This window comes from Perca flavescens, chromosome 4 (assembly GCF_004354835.1).
Source record: "Perca flavescens isolate YP-PL-M2 chromosome 4, PFLA_1.0, whole genome shotgun sequence".
Taxonomy (NCBI): domain Eukaryota; kingdom Metazoa; phylum Chordata; class Actinopteri; order Perciformes; family Percidae; genus Perca; species Perca flavescens.
Genome location: NC_041334.1, coordinates 10,863,162 through 10,883,228, shown reverse-complemented (window position 1 = coordinate 10,883,228; position 20,067 = coordinate 10,863,162).

Genomic DNA, 20,067 nt, shown 5'->3' with positions numbered 1-20,067 from the left:
CCTTCCTGGTCTACTTTGTTTTCCCAAATCCCATTGAAGGATTACAGCCAAGTGCCTCCTGCTTCGCCTGCGTGGTTATCAAGCGCAAGCCATATTGACAGGGCAAACATTAAGAAAAAAATCGGTCTATTTAGCCACTGGCAAAAAGGAAATCTACAAACTTTTTATCCTTGTGTCAAGTCCATCTGTCTTATAAGTGTAGCCGATACACCGTAAACATGCAAGAGGCCGCTCATCTTTATTCCACAGTTTAGAGTGTTGTGAATGTGATTGGTGTGCTGGCAGGGTGGTGATTGATAGGCTGACGCATAATGTAGCCTGAGGGAAGACACGGAGTACATTTTTCAACCATTGAGGAGACACTATTCTGAGTGACTCTGAATAAGCTGCAATTCTATCAGAAACACTTAAGGCCTTAAACAGTGGGGAGTGCAAACATCAGAGGCGCAGTACTCTGACTACAGTGACTGATATTTCATGTTGAACATAAGGAAATATGATTTGCAATAAGTTTGGTCACTGATGCTTTATCCAGCTCTGCTTGCCTCAACTCACTTTTGGTACCAGTTCCTTTTTCCCTATTTTGTTTTCCATTTCGAATAGTAGCTGTATATATGTCACATTCCATTCTGTAAAACCCCTGAACAAAGCCTCTCTTATCTGTCTTAATTGGTATCATAAATTGTTACACTGTTTTCCTTCCTGAAGATTTATCCGTGTGAACCTTGAATTAATCCTCCTTTCCTATGGAGCCCCTTTCTTATCTATCTACTTTCACGTCCTCAAAGTAAATGGAGCGATTGTATTTATCCTTAAACCTTTAAAACATTATGAACTAAACCCTGCTTCGTGTCACTTTGATCTCCGAGCCCTGGGTTCAGTGGAAAATTAGGATTGCTATTGACGGCAGTTTGGCTATTTAAAAAGTGCTGGCATTTTAAGGATGTCCCTCTCTGACCAATCACTGGTCAGCAGTGTATTAACTCCACCATCTAGTATCGGCTCACTTGGAACCTCCACCCAGGTGGCACTAAAAAAAGTACTAGGTACTATCCACAACTTTTGCCAATGGAAAACCAAAAAAGAGCGAGTTGAGTTGAGTCGAGCCCTGCCTTAACATGCAGTGAAAATGTGGCATAAGATGAGAGAGACAGAGAAGGAATGGTTCACAGGCTTTTGTGAAGCTTGAAAGTTTAACATGTAGAAAGGACAATCCTAATTACAAATAATGAATGCATGCAATTAATAAAAGTATGTTTAGATAGTGTTGACTAATTACGTCTTTACAAGTTGAAATGTATTTCTCCCAACAATCAGCTGAATGTACCTCTGTGGTTTCTCCTCACATGTACCTTACTACTGTCTTCCTACCTTCTGATTGGTTAGGTCAATCACATGTTACCAGGAAGTGCTAATTTAATTAAGGTGTGGAGATCTTACTTCCCTCCAGCAATCACGGTAAAAATGTAGTGTTCATGTGAGTGCCTGCACATACAGGAATTCCAGGAAATGAGAGAGGGTGGATAAGTTAGCAAAGGAGGCGGTCAAGAAAGGAAATGTAGAAATGAATATTACACTGTCAAAGTCAGAGGGGAAAAGCATTGTATGGAGGGAAATTTCCAAACAGTGGCAACAATATTGGGATAGTGCAGAAAAAGGGAGACACTTACCTGCAAAACAAAATAAAGTTGGAAGAGTGAGAAAGAGTGGGGCTAACCGAAAAGAGCAAGTAATTATCAATAAATTAAGAAATGGTCACAGCAGATTGCAAAGTATACTTTTTATAATAGGAAAACACCCAACTGGGCACTTTACTCTGTGTGAGGAAAAGGAGACAGTGGAGCATGTCCTGATTTCATGCAGGAAATGCATACAAGATAGAAGGGTCATGTTTACAGGGCTACATAAGTTAGGACCAGTGGTAATCAAGATAAAAGATGTGCTTGAAAGTGGGGTCACCGTAAATGGAAGGAAACATTTACATTTTTGAAAAACACCGGTCTAATTAAAAAAATGTGATGGAATAAAATAATAGATGACGATTAATACCAGTAGGAGGCAGTAATGCAACTTATTGGATGCCAACTGCCGTAAAGCCCAAGAAGAAGAAGAAGAAGAAGAAGAAGAAGAAGACTTCCCTCCAGCTTGTTCTTTTAGTTTGAAAGTGATCCAGCCTACACATACTGTAACACATGTTACATACATGCACATGTTCTACGGTGAAGGAACGTCTTCCACGGCTGAAACATCAGAGATAGAAGTTCAAAGCTGAGTGGAGAAGAGGTTTCAACAAGGTAAGCAAGGGGTAGGGCTATGGCCTGGAACAGAATACACTGTAGGTTTGGAATACGGCCGGCAGGCAATGGTTAGCTTGGTGATGTACATTCAGTTGCCAGTTTATTAGGCACACCTATAACTAATGCAATAAAAGATATAAACATAAAACAACCCTGTGATGGCTAAATCCTACCTTGATGAAGGTTACATTTTTCAGGATTGTTAAAATTGTTTTAGAGAGGTGTTGTTTCAACTGTATGGTGATTTGGGGGATGGATAACATGGTGTTGTTGACTTGTTTAGCATTATATTGAAATTTGTTTCATTTTTCCTTTCTCATTTATGTCACTTTCAATGTCATCCTTTGGCAAAACAGAACCCTGATCGGTAAGATTATTTTAAGACGGAGTCATAAGAGAAATGTCATGTTTAAGGACTTACTATCTTATTTTGAAATGTTAAAAACTTTCTTTGTTCAAAACTATCAAACTATAGTAAATGACTGTAAAGACAAATAATCTAGTTTCAAGCATCTATAATGAGTTTTTAAGGGAGTTGTTGCAGTGTTCGTGACTTCTTTTGTCTGTAGTCTTGGTTATTATGGAGCTTGGTAGCCTAATCTGTAACCTTCTGCAGTTATTTAGTCTAATGTTTAAATAAGTCCTTCAACACTGACTGTGTTTGAATAATGTTCTGGGGTATTTGTTGCGCCACGTAAACAGACAGTCAGCATCCTGATTCAACAAATATGGTTTCCATGTCTCTGTTGCTTTCAGCTATATTTCTGTTTTATGTTACATTTTGTATCAGCCTACATCTTGTAACTTTGGCGGTGGTTAGCAGTGGTTAGTGGGCCCTTCTGTGTGAGTTTGCAGTGGTGGTTCTCAACCCTATTTTCCACCGGGCTCATCTGCACTGCATTTCCGAGGCGCCTCAACCCCTGCAAGCAATCGCAGCCATTCAAGTCAATGCTTGATATTCCACCAGCCGCGGCACTTCCCAGGAGCATGCATGAAGTGGCTCTCCGCTCTGCTGAAAATGTGCCCCATGGTCTATATTCACGCAAGCCGCGTGATCATTCAGACAGCGAAACATTAGTAACAAGCATCCAGTCAATTTACCAAAACACACTCCCCAATATCTAGGGCTGGGTACCGAACGTCGATACTTTTATGGTTCCAAAAGTGTCTGAGCACGTAAGCGCAAGCTTATCTGCCCTCTCTGCATATTGACACAGAGGGGAGCTCCGACCGACACATACACACACGCACACGGAGAGGTGCGGACGGAGTAAACTGACTGCAGTTTTGTTGAAGTCACAGAGAGTCACGGTTGGTTTCAAGTGTAGTTACAGTTATTTAAAACTTCACGCAGACAGCGTTTGCTGCGATGTGATGTTAATGGCGAGCCGAAAGCGGTCGTGGTGCTGTTGACGTTACACTTCCTCTTACTAGACAAGCAGCCACAACGGTGGTTTCTCTGCCCTGATGACTGACTGACAGACTGAGCGTGCAAGGCAAGGCACTTTTATTAATGTTACTCTGAGTGAGCAGTTTTACCAGATTTTTTTAATTTTGATAACTGTTTTGATTCACAATTAAGGTGGAAAATAAAAGCTTTGTGTTTAATGTATTTTTGTTGATGTTGAAATGGATTTTAAAACATATGGTATCGAAAAAAGTATCGTTAGGAATCGGTATCGAAACTGAGGTATAGAAATTGGCACCGGATCGAAAGATTCTGAACGATACCCAGCCCTACCAATATCGTATATGTTTCATCTACAAGATCACGGACGAGGAGAGATTCATCTTGGAGGTGGAAAAACATAATATGACATCACAGATCCTTTCAATCATGACAACACCATAAAAGCGAAGGCATGGAGTTTAATTACAATAGTGGTTGGAGTGGAAGGTATATACTATCTTAATAAACATGTGATTGTTCTGTAAAGTACTTGTAGAGACAATATAATCTGCAAGTAAGGCAGCAAGACGCTCCGCTTCTAAGATGGTTAAAATAGACAATAAAGCAGGAGATGCTTTAGGGGCGTGGCTACACACCGACTTGTCCATCATGACAGAGGCTTAGCAATGCTAACGATGGCACTGTGTACATTAGAATAGCTGTGAAATTGGTTTAGGTTGTTGTCCATGTTTTCATCTTAAACTTTGACCCTCTAGCTATGTGTTTTCACTTCATTAAAGTTATTTGGAACATTTTGGTCGCCTGAAAATGTCTTGGTCAGCGCAGTGTTTAGCGTTTAGCTAAGCGCAGCGCCATTAAGCCATACAAAACAGTGGCTTAGTTGCGTCATCCTCCCCACCCTGTTCTTCCAAATATGGGTACTTAAGGCTTCAAAATACCAAGATAGCGACGCTGATGCGACGTCCATAATGGTTACACTCTATGGTCCAGAGACAAGCAGCTTAAGTATGAATGTAAGTAGGAATGGTTGTCTGTCTCGATGTGCCAGCCCTGTGATTGACTGGTGACCAGTCCAGGGTGTCCAGGCTTGTAACGTATTTTTTAAAACTAGTTGTGTTAAGGTCAGCACCATATCACTGTCGTCCTTGTGTAGCCTTAATACTACATTGTTAAGAACGTTCTGATTTGTTACTGTTGACTGATAGACTGGCAAATACCATCTCTCCTCTGTCGATCAGTCACACTCTCTTAAACACACTCATACACACAGGCAAATGAAAGATTTAAGCCCTGTAGAGATATCTATTGTTGACACAAGCAGAGTTAAAGTCTGTAACACTCATCAACTTTGTAGAATTTGGCCCTGATGCCAGCGTGCCATCCTACCTCTGCCAGAAAATCCGAGGTAAATATTTGATGTCTCACAGTGTTATTTTTCTCTTAACTTTTTTTCTTCTTGTTTTTTTTAAATCAACTTCAAATGTTTGGTTGGTTTTTAGACGTGTGTTTGATTCTTCCAATGCTCATTCTTATCTGACCAAAAAAAAAAAAACTGACATGTAATGCTGATCTTGAGCTAATACCCTCCACTCACCTTTTCCCCTGCACCTTGCCTTGTTGGCATAGCATAGCATATGTTACCATAGTGACTGGCTCCAAGGGTACGGCTGTGACAGCTTCACGGTGTCACCTTGGTGATGGTTACTTGGGGATGGAGGAGGTTGTTAAGTAGAGTGGACGTGTGATACTGACACAGCAGGGAGCACAGCATGGGATGCCAGTGTCCTACCGACTGTCTTCCAACCTTCTAATGCCAGGTGAAAACCTCCTATCTCATGTCATTACATCCTGCTGAAGTCATGCTTTGCAGGTGTTGGGCAAATTCACTTGAGCATATTTGCAGCAGTTTAGTGTTTTTTATCCTCAAACGTGTTAATTATTTATTTACTTATTTCACTAAATATTCTTTCTGCGTTCTTGTTAGCCAAAATGTAAAGAAACCCTATTATGCTTTTTTGGATGTTTCTTGTCTTTAAGTGTGTTATATAGTTTTTTTGTATATGTAATAAATGTATAAAGTACAAAAACACATTTCACTCCAAACAGAGCTTTTTCTCCCACAGACAGCAATGCCTTGCTCACATCAATCACAACAGAGTGGGCCAGCTGATGTATTGTATGGCCCCATAAATGTACTTCGGAACCCTAAACATTGAATTGCTTTGCTTTATTGTTATCTTTAGACAATGGCTTTTCTATGGTCAAATAATGTCTCAATTCTTTCCAAATCTGTAAAGTAGGGGCCTTTGTTTTTTTTTTTTTTTTTTTACCTGCTCTCAGATCGCTTGTGTTCCACAATGGACATTATTATTAATTATCTTTACAGCTGAGATACACATCATATAGTGTGGAATACATTAGAGTGTTATGTAAACACACACACACACACACACACACACACACACACACACACACACACACACACACACACACACACACACACAGGCTCACCCCCATTCTCCACCTCTTTCTGACATGTCCAGTTATACTGTCCCTTACAAGAAATTAATGGAAGCCTGCCATCCATTCAGAATCAGGAATTCTAAATGGCCACCGTATAAACTGCTTTCCTACCTCTTAGCGGGAATTGGTGTACTGAGAAAATAGTGTTCAAGTTTAAATTGATGTTCCTTTAACCTACATCACTGCCCCAATGTAATTTGAGTAGACCATTATTTAAATCAATAAAGTAAGAGGGCTGATTGATGATATGTAAACCGTGAATGCACGCTATCAACTTCTTTTACACAAATGAAAGACAAGGGTCCATCATCAGTTTGTTCATTCAACCACTTTTCACTCATGTACACACTAAACAATTAGTTCATCCATCAATGTACACAGTTTTACCACTGGTCATTTCTCTCTCTAATGAACCCCTGTATCTTTACCACAATCTAGCTGTACTTCAATTTATCTTTTAATGCAATCTGTCTTCACCTCCATTAGTGTGTTTTCCTCCATCTCTGAATGCTTCCTGCTTTCTCTCTTCTTTTCTGCCTTCCACCTGTATGCCGCTTGTCATTTGTCTCTTTCTCATTACTTCATGTTGCTGCTAATCATCCTTTTACTTAAGTAAATTCTAATTTGCCCCCTTGTTCTTTGGAGGAGGATTTATCCATCTTCCCACTCATTTATCTATCAATCCATCCTATCCATTTCAGTAGAACCTAGAGTATGTTTGATATGAGTGTTCTAATCTAATTTAAGCCAAACTGTTTTAGTTTCCTTACCTCAATTCTAGACCCCATCTGCATATGCAGTAAGAGGTTTTGCAGATTTGGCAAAAGAATATGAGACTTGTGGTTCCAGGACAGCACAATTACCAATAAAAAAAATGAGTCCCCTAATCCCAGCAATAAACTTGGTAAGCACAATGTTATCATAACCACACACAATTGCAAAAAATAAGACCCAGGTTTAAATAACAGGAATTAGCCTTTCTATGATTTCTGACCCCCATCTATTTAATTTCCCTATGTCAGTGCTTCTTTAAACAGAGAGTAAGACATCCAATTTAAACTAACTTCATCAAACTAACCTTGTACATTGCGTCACAAAGTCCTGTCCAACCTTCAATGCATCCGTCAATCAATAACAAATCTGTCCAACAAGCACAAGTCACAATTAATGCATGCAACCTTTCCTTCCTCCCTCTATCCATCCATCCATTTATCCTTATATCCATCCACCATCTCCTAACTCTAGTCATCTTTCTGTTGCAGAGTGCCCACTGTGTTGTTGCTAATCACTCTCTTTAAGCTTTGCCTCCAGCAACGATTAATGGCTTTCATTTACACTCATTTAGAGGCAACACCTGTGACCAATGAGAGCAACGTTAGGAGTAATTACGTCCATATTTAAACTGAATATGTGTGTGTGTGTGTGTGTGTGTCTGTGTGAGAGCGAGACAGTGCTATGAGCACAGCACAGATATAATAACTCTAACTTTACCAAAGCTCTGTTAGTGTGCGACGCCCAACTGAGTTTGAAGTAATTACACTGATGCTTCACATGAAGTTACCGTTTGTGCATGTGTGCGAGTGTGTGTGAGACAGGAGATTGATTGATTGATTGAATGAAAGAAAGAAAGAAAGAAAGAAAGAAAGAAAGAAAGAAAGAAAGGAAGAGAGAAGAGAAATGCTTCTGGGCCCAGTGGTGCATCTAATCATTACCATGCATCACATGAGCTGTGTGTGTGTAATTACTCTAATACATCACCTGAACTAGATGTGAACTCTCCAGCAGGGGCTACCTGGCAGCCCTTAGATTTTGTGTGTGTGTGTGTGTGTGTGTGTGTACACGAGTTTATGATCAGTATAGTGACATTTAAAACACGTGTTAACAGAGTGGGTTAGAGGAGACGCAAAGTAGTTAAAATGAGTTGCTCATACCTTTACCGACACAGTGGACATGTTCTAATAGCTCTGTGTCCGTTGTTTTGGAAAAGGTTTGTTTCCAGTTGTGAAAAGCACCGACTTAGTTTAGATAATACGACGTGTGTGTGTGTGTGTGTGTGTGTGTGTGTGTGTGTGTGTGTGTGTGTGTGTGTGTGTGTGTGTGTGTGTGTGTGTGTGTGTGTGTGTGTGTGTGTGTGTGTGTTCAACCTCCCTCAGGACATTCTGTACTGCCGCTACTCCAGGTATAGAATGCATTAATCTCTCTATGCCAATGTCCCGTTCTCTCCTCCAGTCCATCTCATCCTTGCTCGACACCCCCCCTTGTCTTCATCTCTCATATCTCCCCTCTCTCTCTCTCTGACCCTTGTTTTTTTTTTTTTTTTATATAAATATTGAATGTATGTTTTGTTCTTTGATCAGTGTGGGTAGAGGGTGACAGACAGGTAGAACTCTGGCATTCTGCACAGAGTACAGAGGCTGTGTTAAAACTGCAGCTGCATTCCAAACAGTTAGATTTTAATGTTTTTAAAGGAAAATGCTGGTGTCTTTATATAATTCAAATTTTTTTTATAAATAATGAACAGATTAAACAAATATTATCCACAGCCTGGATAGTTTATTATGCACAGCCTGAATAGCATATACGGTGTCTGCTCAGTACATCACTTGTCTCCATTAAGACAACATTTCAAACCAAATAGGGAAAAATATATGTTATAGTTTTGGTTTCATGATGTCCCCTATATTTTGCATTAAGTTGACGGAATACCTGTAGCTATCATCTACTAAATGAAGACCTTATTTTGATAGGACAAACATGTTTAGCACTTGTTGATATACAGTATTGCCGTTTTAATTGGTTATTTGTTGTAGTTTAGGACTATTTCCTACTGTAAGGCTATGATTCTGTTCAATCTATATGAATATGGAAAAACATGTTAAGTCAGAGTTAAAATAATGTAAAAAAGCATTTCAATTGGATTGGCCAGACTAATTCTGGAGATGGTCTGGTTCACATTGTAATCAGATGTTGTGAACCAATCCGATCACGATTGTTTTGTGTTTGACATGCTATCTTCTTCTGGCTTGACCTCTGTGAGTTGATTCTGAAAGCAGTTACGAGATCTCCAAAAACAAAGTGACACGGTGCAGTGTTCAGTTCACAATGTTCTAAAGTTGTATGGTACACACAAGAATATATACATTTTCTAACAATCACTCCATTCACTTCAATGATGTGAGAGTACATGGATAATAAAGGGACACCAAAATATTCAGTGCAGAAAACAGTGTTACAATTTATGATACCAATTATAACAGGCTTTGTTCAGACTTTTTTAGAGAATGGAATGTAACATATTCACAATGTCCGATATCAGCCCAAATAACATCTGTACAGTTTGGCCACATTTTTAGGAAAAGATCCACCCAAAAGTTGAAAGTCACATAACTGTGCCTATTCTTGCTATTTTAGGCAAGACTGACAAAGGTGAACCCTTCTTCAACAAAGGAAAAATAAGTAGGACAAGCTTAAACCAAGGGTGTAAGCCTCTCTCCGCAACGCGTAGCTCCTATGGCGTCATTTTGATGCTAAGAAGCCATCACCCGCCGTTAGCATTCCATTGACTGCCATTCATTTTGACGTCACTTTGACAGCGAATAACTTTACATCTGAAATCTTAAAGACTTTATTTGTCTATTGTTTATTTTTAAAGAAACACGACAATGTATAAAAGGCTCCATTACCTTGTATCTCACGTTATGGCTCCGTAGCAGACGTTTTTGTAAAAAATAAGCTAACGATTGTGTCATAAACATGCGATTTACTGTCGTATAGTAGAGGAATTACCGTATAGTACAGGAGAAGCTCGCAGGCAGTTTCGACTTACATTAGCTGTTTATGTTTAATTACTAATGTTAACTACCATTTTAGTTACCAATAATTAGCCAGTGCCTATGTTATCTCCTTAGATATACCTACGCTCTCCGTCTCTGCAAGATTGGGAAAGATTGAGATTTCTCTTGGCAAAGCTACCAGAAGACTTCCAACTTTCAGACAGGTTGCTCACGTCACATCTACGTCAGCAAGGTCAGTTGGAGGCTGCACAGTAACGCTCAGCCATCACCAGAAAAGTGCTTCTAATATCCTTCACTGGTCTCCGTCCAGAGACACGGGATCTGTTGGTCCATTTATGTTACTGTCTATGGCTTAAACAACAGACAAGAAACCAGTAGGGAGTAGCAATGCTCAGGCTGTTCTCATGAACCATTCGTACATATAGCTACAAAGTAATGCACATCGACATAGTGAGGAGGTCTGGTTGGATGGGTAAGTCCTAAAACACAGGGCTTTCAAGTAGGGTAGGGGAGTTTGTGTACCAGGAGAAGTTTAGGGGAAAACACAAGATGTTTTACCCAGGAAACGGGTCTTTATGTCCCAGGAGTACTACTTAAGGGGGCCGGTGTTTTAACCCAAACCACAATCTTTTTTTCAGATCTTAACTAGTCGTTTTGTGCCTAAACGAAACTGTCGTTGCCATATGACAACCACCTTTTGTCGGCTAAATTTCAGTCATAACATGACCTGGGCGAGACGGTTTTTAGAGTTTTTACAGAATGACATGTAACATATTCACAACATCGGTACAGTTTGGCCACATTTTTAGGAAATGATCCACCCAAAAGTTGAAAGACACATAACTGCCTCTTTTGCTATTTCAGGCAAGGCTGGCAAAAGGTGACCCCTTCCTCAAAAAAGGAAAAATAAGTTGGACCTATAGCACCAGGGCCTCTTCTGACCAGATTTAAATGCAAAAGCCTTTTCATCAGTTGTCATTATCTAAATAAACCAGATACAGATTGCATGTTAATACCCCATGTAAATGGTTTAAATGGTAAATGGCTATTAACACGTAATCTAGCATAAGGGCCACAGAAGGAGAGCACAAACATGTCTCTCATGCTGGGATGAATTAAGCATCAGTGATATCAGTTTTTACTGCAACCAAAATCTCTCAACAGGTTTCCAAAGTTTACTTTGTCATCCCTCTTCTGTCCAAAGAAAACAAACCACCAACAGGCAAGACTGTGACCTGCTCCACCGGAGTGTGCAGGTTGAATGACTAAGGGCTTCACGGCGCCCTGCTGATAAATAAAGAAAACATTCGCTGCATACTGTATATTGGTTTATTCAACCCGGTTGTTCCCCGAGCTCTTTGCAGTGAAATCTTTTGTAGTGCATACAAGGCCTTTCTGTTACCAGCAAGCAGAGCTGCAGGTGAGAGTCTCTGAGGACTTAAATGAAGAGAAGTTGAATCGGAATCAGCTGCAGCCTCTGGGTTGTATAGCCGCAGGCTCAGTCCTGCAGGGAGTGTGTGTTTCCTTGTGGAACCCGTCATGTTGCATGATTGAAGTTTTATACCTGTGCTGAGTTGCTCCCACGAGAGTGTGTGTGTGTGTGTGTGTGTGTGTGTGTGTGTGTGTGTGTGTGTGTGTGTGTGTGTGTGTGTGTGTGTGTGTGTGTGTGTGTGTGTGTGTGTGTGTGTGTGTGTGTGTGTGTGTGTGTGTGTGTGTGTGAGAGAGTGTGAATTTGGCCAAGGAAATTACATTTTCTAATAAAAAAAAAAGGTCTGATGTTGATTTAACAGGATTATTGTTTTTCCTCCGCACACAGTAAATGATAAACATCCAGTCAATATTCAAATGAGTGAATTTCCTTTAGCTCTATTAATATTTAATAAACGAACAAACCCTTTGGGACCTGCAAAGGAATTTGGAGGAAACAATGGGTTGAGTGTGTGCATATTGAGTGATTCTGAGTACATACATATATATATAACAACGAACTGTGACTAGCTGCGTTTCATACTTTAAGCATGAATAGAGCTGGTATCTTGAAAAATCTTGAAACTGAACAGCATTATGCTCATAGAAACATTTATGCCTAGTGATTTAATGGTTTGTAATGACCCTGGTCCAGTTAGTCAGAATGTATTTAGCTTTTATTTTCTTAATATTGTAGCTCCTAATATGAAGATTATGGTGACAACAATTGTTCTAAAGCAATCATATGAGCTCAGAAACCACCAAACGGTAATTCATGTTAAACAGATTTTACTGTCTATTACTATTATTATTTTTTGCAGCAGAAGCAACAGCGTTGACTAGCTCCTCTATTTCCTTTGTGCATTGGGTAGTGTGGAGACAATCAGCAACACACTCAACAGAACATCAAGATGCTATAGAAACATGCACATTGACATTTTTGAGCAAATGTAAAGGGTAACTTCGATAGTTTTCACCCTGGACCCTATTTTCCTGTTTTTTTGTGTCTAAGTGACTGATGGGAACACTAATATTTAAAATTGTTCCAGTATGTGAGCGAAAAGCTCTAACAGTCAGCCGTGAACTGGGCTGCAATGTAATACACATAGTCACATAATCAAATGCGTCAATTTCTGTCTACTGAAAGTGTTGTTTTTGCCGCTTATAGGCTTAGATTTTTGTTAACATTATGGAAACGATCCCTACAGAGACAGACCCTTTTGTTAAAGAGTAAAATCCTTTTTGTTTAACCAGAAACGGCTCTGAAATTGCTATCGCCAAACTCACCAGACATTATTTAAATTAACAGTACTTTTAGCATGTATAGATCCAGCATATTTCCACATGTAAATGGGTGAATTAAGGGTTAATATTAACCAAACCAGAGTGGTGATTGTTGGAGACGGCTTTTGATGTTTATTTAAATGGAATCCTGGTGGTTTGGTGATAGAAAATTTTTAACAGTTTCATGTAAAAAAAAAAAAGGATTGATACTCTTTAAAAAAAAAAAAAAAAAAAAAAAAGGTCTATCTCTGTAGGGATTCTTTCCATAATGTTGTCAGCCACTTATAATAATCTGTCCCTGTCAGCGGCAAAAACAGCACTTTTAGTGGACGGAAATTAAAGGTGCGCATTTGCCCATTAACGTTACATTGTAGTCCGGTTTGCAGCTGCCAGTTACAACGTTCCCGCTCAATACTGGACCAATTTCTAAGATTTTTGTTCACATAACACCAATGCATGGGGTCCAGGTTGAAAAGTACCGAAATGACCCTTTAATGTTGTCCTTTAATACAATGTGAAATCAGTACTTACTAAAAACCTGCTTAGAAAAAGTGTATGGAACTGGGTCCCAGCTCATGTCTTCATCCCTGTGACCTTTGGATGAGGAAGATTTTCTTTGACTATTGTCTTATTGTCATTAGTGTCTTCACCTTACAAATGATCTAAAACTGGAGTAATGGTTGAGTTCTGCAATAAATAAAAAAACTCCAAGCAAGATTGTGCATTCAAAGAACATTCCTCTGCAAAGTCTTCTGAGTTCATGGCAAAAGTTTGCACCCTTCAGCATAGACTATGAAAGTTTAAAAGGTGAAGAGTGTGTGTGTGTGTGTGTGTGTGTGTGTGTGTGTGTGTGTGTGTGTGTGTGTGTGTGTGTGTGTGTGTGTGTGTGTGTGTGTGTGTGTGTGTGTGTGTAGAGCATCAAGGAGGATTTAATGATAGATACTAAAGTTTAGGATTGTCCCCTGCAGTGCAATATCCTACACCACATACATGCGCACGCACACGCACACACGCACACACTAGCAGCCATTCCCTGCAGAGCCAAATCTTCTTCTGTATCTGACAATCCATGGCTGGATGGGCAAGAAGACACACACACACACACACACACACACAAACACACACACACTTGGGTCTTTTGCAATGTCATCACCTTCAGTCGGAAAACCTCCAATTCTCCCCTCTCTCTCTCTTTCTCTCCTCTCTTTCTCTATTTCACACATTCTTTTCCCCCCCAAAGATCCATTTCTGGAAATAAATGGTAAAGCTAAATGGAAGGATGGCAATCTGACAGAGAATCTGGACCAGATGCTGTACAGTAGTCACAGAAAAAGGTTCCCTGAAACTTTTGAAAACAGTACTTTCCTCCCTCATCCCCTTTGTGAGGAAATAGGTTGACTGCCACCATAGGGGCAATCAAATCCTAAGTGCTCTCTAAAATAGCTTTCTACCATACCTGCTGCCTAGAATTTCCAAGTAGATGTGGAACAAAACCTCCAGCTTCCCCTGCAGGGCCCAGTCAGGGATTTTCACCAGAGGATAAATTGATACTTACTTAATCGGGTTTGTCTTTGGAACGACTGTTATAAACTGTGCTGTTATCTTGGTGTTTTAAACCAGGAGAATTTGCAAACATTTGTGCGCACACTGCAAGCAAACTGGTTGATGTCTTCACTAATTGTGAACTATTTTAAGCAATGGGAGAGCCTACTAGAAGTGGCCTCTGATAACTTGATTTGTTTATAATGTGGGTCCAATTTAGTAAGATACCAATTAGATATTACAAGTTCAATTAACCAAAAAGATACATTTTCCATATTTTCCATGCCATGCAGCTACATTTTGTTTATGAGCCCTGTTTGTAAGATAGCTGAGTTTTCAGCTGCTCGGGTTGAATAGATCTTTGTTGCTTCTCAAAGCATTAAACTATTCTATTTGAAAAACTCAACAGCAACATGTCTTTGCAGAATAATGTCCTGGCTTCTCTGAATAATTCACAGACCTCAGTGAGAACACTCTTCATACTTTCTTCCAGAGAAACAGTCCTGATATTTGCTGACAATGATGTTTAAGGACCATCTTGAGTAACTGGGATTACATGTAGCAAAAACTTTACTGCACTCCACTAAATAGCACTATGCAATCTATAAGGAAAAACTGAACTTAAGGTGTTTAAATGCCAAATTTTGAGTTTAAATTTTGAGAAGAAAAAAAATATAGTTTCCGAAATTTAGTCACCTAAAACTGTTTCATAGCACAGTCAACAGAATTCTGTTTTAATAAGGGAAGTTAATGCGGAGTGTCAATGAAACGGCCCATTTGTGTGACGACCTGTTGTGTTCTTAAACCCCCTACAAAGCACAAGTAGACTCTATATTTCACAAATACTGTTTTCCGTCAGATCGTTTATAGATAACCACGTTTCCGACCGCACTTGAAGGCAGCTTCATTGCACGGAGAAAGAAAAGAGACGAGCGAGACATAGCGAGTGCTTTGTTTTTGCTGAAAGCATTCAGCTTTTACACAAACTCCCGAGCAGTTGAGTGCTTGTGTTTTTAAAGCTTTCTTGTGGCAGCGATAGAGGCAGTGATGTTTCCTTTTTACTACATGGCAGGGTTCAACGTTTTTTTTAGGCCAAGGACCCCTTAGCTGAAAGAGAGACAGAGTAGGGACACCCTACTGCTGTACATTTATTATATAAAATTGCGTTGCATGTTAAACTGGGCCAGATGAATGAAAATGAATGGATATTAATATATCATTTATACATCATGTTTTAATGCTAAACATACTGTATATGTGGAAGGCACAGTTAATCATTACGCTTAACTGTATGGCTACCATAGGGGCTACCTTACCTATAGTAAGCTTATCTTTAATGTGTAAATTAAATGTTTTAATTTAAAAAAAAAATTTAATTAGGCCAATTCATATTTGCTGTATTTACTGTATATTATTGTATATTTTGGGACTAGTTTAGTTTTTGAATAAAGAAACTTTCAAAAACTAACTCTGAGGACCCCCTATTAATCACGGACGCCTTGATGAATATCTCTTCCGTACTGTATTCTCACACCGCCTCAAAACGTAGCTCAAAACACACCGACAAGTCTGATCTCCGGTTACATGATTGGCCACCACAGAGTGATGTCGAGTTGAGTTTCTCCAAAAGTGGAGTTGATCTCAACTTTGCGCCGCAGGCCCGCTGGTTGTCCCCCCTGCTGCAACCTCCGCCGCCAGCCAAAACGCACTACACCCATTTAAAGTTAATGGAAAGACCTGCGTTTTTGTTGGACCGTCGGATGTCTGACGCAGGCTGTCTGAATGCGACCTTAACCTTAAGTTGTTTGGTAGCATCATGTATCAAATTCTACATACCGATTTTTATATATTTCTTAAGGGGAAAAAATTTGACAATTTGACATTGCATTCCGAAGTTTGTTGCAACATCAGAAACCATTTCACAGCTTCTGCTGAGATGGTGTATTTCCAAGTGAAAATTTTTTGTGAGGGTTTAAATTGTCCAGTTAGCTCTTACTTGGCCATGCAGTGGTAAAACATCTTAGCCAAATTTCTTTCTCAATTTCCTTCCATTCCAGGTTTACAATACTCGTCCATGAGTTATGATTGATGTCTCGCAGGCCTACTTAGGACAGACAAAGACAAGAAACGAGAGCATTCACCTTCAATTACTGTCATCCAGATAAAGTGCTCACGGCACACTAACCAAGCTGGCGCCGTGCCCTTTTAACAAGCTTAAATCAATTAAGAAAAAATTATCAATTTACTCCAGTAATTAGCCCGCGCATTAGCGGTTATTACCACGAAACACATTTATTCGTCAGTTCTTTTGCTCTCTTTCTTCACCTCCACTCCCTCTCAAGACCATGCACTTGATTCTAAATGGGAAGTGTGCAATCAGTTAAATTGAATTTAATTGATTAAATAATTAGACAGATTTAAATGAGTCAATTAATGAGTCAATTATAGAAGAACAGGCGGATGGGGGCGGGGGGGGGGTGTCCCGTGGGTTTCAGGGGTTTATTAATAACAACGGGGATTTGGACGTTTTGGCACCAGGGAAACATAATCCCTCACTGTCTCTCTAACCCAGAAAAGCTTTGCTCCAAGGAGACTCCGTCAGAAAACTTAATGCAGTGTCTCAGTCTACACTCACCAGAAAGAAAAGTATAACACACAATGGGAACATGATGTCTGTTTTATTGCACGATTGAGTGAGCATTTTTGATGCGTCAATTTTGCTAATGATCACATTTCGTAAACATGCACCTACTGTTGTGCAGGGGGCATTGATCAAATTTCAACATGTTTCTGCAGTTATAGGAAGGTTTTCTGAATCTGACTTGGAACATTTATACAAGCGAGTGGAAACCTGAAGGAAAAAAGTAAGAGAAGTTAATGATAAGAATACAAAAATATCCTTTCTGGAGGCCCATTCAGAAGTGAGCCGTGACTGAAAAAAAAACAAAAGCAAACTACCAGCCTAGCTTATTGTGTCCTCTCTATAGCACTGCAAAAGTTTAGTTATGACAATTCCAACTCTGAAACAAAAATTAAGACGCTAGTCCAGCATCAGCAATGCAAGGAGCAAACAGCACAGAGAGAGTGAGTTATCACCAACACAAAAAAAAAACTGGTTTCTTAAGCAAATCATCCTTCAGCAGAATGTGGTGACAACAGGCTGGGGTGCAAAACCCCAGTGGCCTATTCATTGTATATCTATGTTATTGGTTATTTGGGAACATGGTCATTATGCAGAATTAATTATTAGAATATCTGATCTGCATTCATTTAAAAAAAAATATTACTTCCAAATATTTGTGATCTGTGTCGTGAATTTGCTGTAATGAGCCATTTGGGAATCAATTAAGTGTATTGCTTTCATCCTAAGACAATATCATGATAAATTGTAATTTGACATGAGTGATAGTAGTTCTTCACCTTGCCCCAAAACTTTACAATACAACTGTAGAACTGTATTTAGTTAACTTTCCCTGGATGAAAAAGTACTTTAAAAAGAAAACAAAAAAAGGTTTCAAAGTTTGTTTCCATCCCATTGATTCTTTGATTTTTTTTTTTTTTTTCCTCAGACGGTTCATACTGTTTTCTCTTCTCTCAGATTGATTACACTCTCCGGTAATGAGACAGCAGGGTTTAGAGGTTTTCTCATCACAAAGCGACAAGGTAAAAAATATGAAAGACACCCTCAATCAGTCACTCATATGGACTGTGTCAGTTTGAATAACTGCAGAGCAATCTGGTAAATGTGTGAGGCTGGCTGTTTTAATGGAAACTGATTGATATTTGAAGTGGCTCTGAAACAGTCCTGCTGCCATGCAAAATCATGTGCACGGCCTCAACCAAGTTAACTTACACTACTCTCAACACACTCTTTAAACACAGGTTTGATCGTCCCATTCCTACCAATTGAGGCGTCACAAATTTGTCCAGAATCCTCCATCATTGAATTACAGGTGACATGTGGAGACCGTGATGGGTAATTTTCTTGCCCAACGGTAATGGATCAAATCTTAAAGTGATACTCCACAGAGAATATACAATTTGATACTTGCAAGCTTGAAAAGCAAATGTCCAGTAGATATCCACGAAGTTCTGCTTCTGAGATTGCTCCGGTGTCGCCAGAAATTCCGCCAGATGTCCTTATTTTTGGTTGGATGTCCGTTACTTTCCGCTTTCTTTGTGTTGTAATTTTAAACTCCGGTGGATTTATGGTTAACTGCTCCTCAGATCTCTGCAGGGTAAATCCAGACAGCTTTTTTTTTTAACTTGCTACCTTCAAACTTGGGGAGAGAAGAAAATGTAATATTAAAGTTTTTTTTTTCTTAAACATGGACCCTTTTTCCCATGCAAGGTGTCTAAAGTGACTAATGTGAACAACAATCTTTGAAATTGGTCCAGCATTGAGCGAAAACACTTTACCTGTTAGCGGCAAACCGGGCTGCAATGCAATCCTATAGGTGAAATGTGCATCATCAATTTCTGTCTCTAACATTTGTGATCACAATTTTAACTGATAATGCAACATTTAGGCAAATCTACTGTCAACATAAAACACATCAATTTGCTCAGCATACTCAGTATTTAATGAGATAGACAACAGTCCAAGTCGTAAGTTTCAAACATTTCTAAATCTGAAGGATTTTAAAGTCATTGGAATTAAATCCTAGCGAACTCTCTTAAACAACAGTAAGACAAAAGTATGAGGAATATTGAAAGGGCAAAGTTAAGTTGTGTTATTTTAAAACTTGACTGAGAGCCTGTTTGCGCTATTTCAAACTGCTCAGATTTTGGTCTCGACCAAAGCCGTGGTAGCCACATTTCCTGGTGTGTGTAGAATACTAACAGGGCTGATTTATAAAGAAAAAAAAAGAAAAAAGGGAGTGGTGGTGAAGGAATGTCTATTGCTGGAAACACAGAAGGGATAGTCTTTGTTCAAGAGTGAAACACGGACTCCTCTCCAAAAGTCGGAAACCATTTTTCACGCTTTCAGACCGTCCAAACAGCTCTTCTGAGAGATGTGTTACTTTATGCGCAATGATCTGTGTGTGTTTGTAACCCTCTCTGCTTAGTGTAACAGTGATCTATAAGCTGCCGGAGAAATTAGTGAGAGCTCCACAGGGAGGGCACAGCAGCAGACATCCTTTGATCCTTTGAAAGTAGACAGAGAAAGGTTTGGAGTCAAAGTTATTATTTAACAAAGTATGTATCCCTTTCTCAAAGATTTTTTCAAACACACACACACACACCCACACCCAGACAGGATTGTATTTGGTTTTCAACCTCCGTGATATGTCTCTCATTAATCTGCATGCAACCACAATTGCAAAGAAAGCACACACATTCTGTGGCTGTTAAGGCCTTTAAACACATAATCACTCACACATATGAACATCGAGAGAAACCACATCTCCTCTTCTGCCATCCTGGGGTTATGTCAGTCTTTGATGTGTTTGGAGGAAGTTATTACAGCTGGGAGTGCCTGACAGGTGTGTGTGTGTGTGTGTGTGTGTGTGTGTGTGTGTGTGTGTGTGTTTGTGTGTGTGTGTGTGTGTGTGTGTGTGTGTGTGTGTGTGTGTGTGTGTGTGTGTGTGTGTGTGTGTGTGTGTGTGTGTGTGTGTGTGTGCATAATGGCTATAGTCTGGATGAGTGTATTTGCTGTGTGTGTGTGCGGGCGCCTTCTGTCTGAACTCTCTGGAAATTGTGCATGTTCATGCCCGAAAGACATTGTACTGTGTGGGTGAGTGTGTGT